The sequence below is a fragment of the Dendrobates tinctorius genome, unplaced genomic scaffold, assembly GCF_039654945.1.
Source record: "Dendrobates tinctorius isolate UK_male_01 unplaced genomic scaffold, ASM3965494v1 ptg000078l, whole genome shotgun sequence".
In the NCBI taxonomy this organism is placed as follows: Eukaryota; Metazoa; Chordata; class Amphibia; order Anura; family Dendrobatidae; genus Dendrobates; species Dendrobates tinctorius.
In genome coordinates, this window is record NW_027361746.1 from 6,409,079 (window position 1) to 6,410,913 (window position 1,835).

A 1,835-nucleotide genomic window follows, 5' to 3' on the forward strand; every position below is an offset into this window, starting at 1 on the left:
GGCAAGTGTCCACAACAATTCCAGACAAGGTGGAGATTCCAATACGATACTGGAAGTGTAGTGAAGATAGGGTTTCTCCAGTCGCCAGGAATCTGCGAAACAGAGAAAGAAGTAAAATTAATATTTCTGTATATGGTTTTTTAAAACTATAAAATAAAAAATTAGTACATTCACGAAAAATAATTAGGCCAGGTTTTGAAAATCAGGCCCCATCCCTTGGTTTTTAAATATTACGTACCGTAATGTCACCAGGAGCCGTTCCTCAGGAGGAATCGCACGACGGAGCTGTGTGTCCTGTCTCTGGATGGATTCTTGGACACGAGCAAGCAAATCCCTGAAGCTTTCTTGGGACATCAGGATATAATCTGTAAATTTCTCCGGGTTTGACAGTAGCTCGCTGTAGAGGGTGTGGTACGCCCCAGGGCTCTCCCGAAGTTCAACAATCGGATGTATCCAGATACGCCGCCGCTGCCGTCTTCGCTGTCTCTCTCTTTTCCTTTGTTCATGACAAGCAACTGCATATGCCCTAGCCATCGCGATGTCCATATCCAAGTTGCAGTGAAGACTCTTCCAGCGCAGATCCATGTTGACACGAGAAAAATCAAGCAAATGTGAAAAATACTGTAGACAGGGTCTATATATTAACATACCACACCACCACTGATGTCCCACTGGTGGTGTGTGTTGCAAGATTGTTATCTAGATTTTTTTTTTGGTGAGGAAAAACAATGCAAAAATACGCAAACGCACTGAAAACGCATATAAACCCTGTGTTTTTTCCTGCATGCGCACAAAAATGCTGGAAAAAAACGCAGCATTTGTACGCATTTGTATGCGTTTTTTTCATGCGTTTGTGTGCGCAAAAAACGCCCTGCAAAAAAACGCAAGTGTGAAAGTAGCCTAACCTTTTTTTCCTTAAGCTGTGTGCTTAAAGATAGTTTTGCCCCCAGTGGCCGTTAGGGTCATTGCACTCTGGTTACTTTAGTTTAGTGCACGTGATTATGAAGCAGGTGTGATTGCTGGCTCTTACCTATAAAAGAGTGTCAGGTGATTGCAATCACTGTTGGTGATATTGGTCATTTCAAACATCCTTGGTGGAGAAGCTAGAGAGAGTTCCTGGCAGCTCAGTCAGAGTTCTGATGTGGAAGGAGCTAGAGAGTTCCTTGCAGCTCTGACAAAGCTTGGTGAAGTAGCAGCGATTCTGGAGGAAAGCTGCATTCTGGTGGTGGACTCTGTTGCTGGGAGCAAGAGCAACAGAGCAAAGCTAAGTGGTGTTATCCCTGTTTGTGACTTCCCTTATGTGTGTTTCAGTGCAGTGGTGGGATTAGTTTCTGCACCGTCCATTTCACTAGAGAGGGCTAGGTGCAGGGCGAGCTAGGGTTCTTAGCTTCCAGCTCGGCGACAGATGCGGAGCCTGTATAGGGACTGTCAGGAGTGTAGAGACTGGCTCAGGGGAGTGCAGGAGGTCTCCACGTCCACGTCCCCTGTTACAGGGCCCTCCATTGTATCAGTTTCCCTTGTGTTTCCCCTTATTATTTAAATTCGCCCTACTGGAGGCGGTGTATCCAGTTGCACGTGTAATTCTGAAATTCACCTGCAGGAGGTGGTGTATCCGGCTGCACGTTATATTATTTAAATTCGCCCTACTGGAGGCGGTGTATCCAGGGTCACGTGTGTCAGGGAAATTCGCCCTGCTGGAGGCGGTGTGTCCAGTCACACGTTGACCATCACATTATCACCAACCATAACATTTTTCTCTGGTGAGCCATGGGCCAAGTTCAGACCAGTGAGCAGTTGCTGCTGGCCCTCACTGATTAGTGAGGAGCTGAATGATG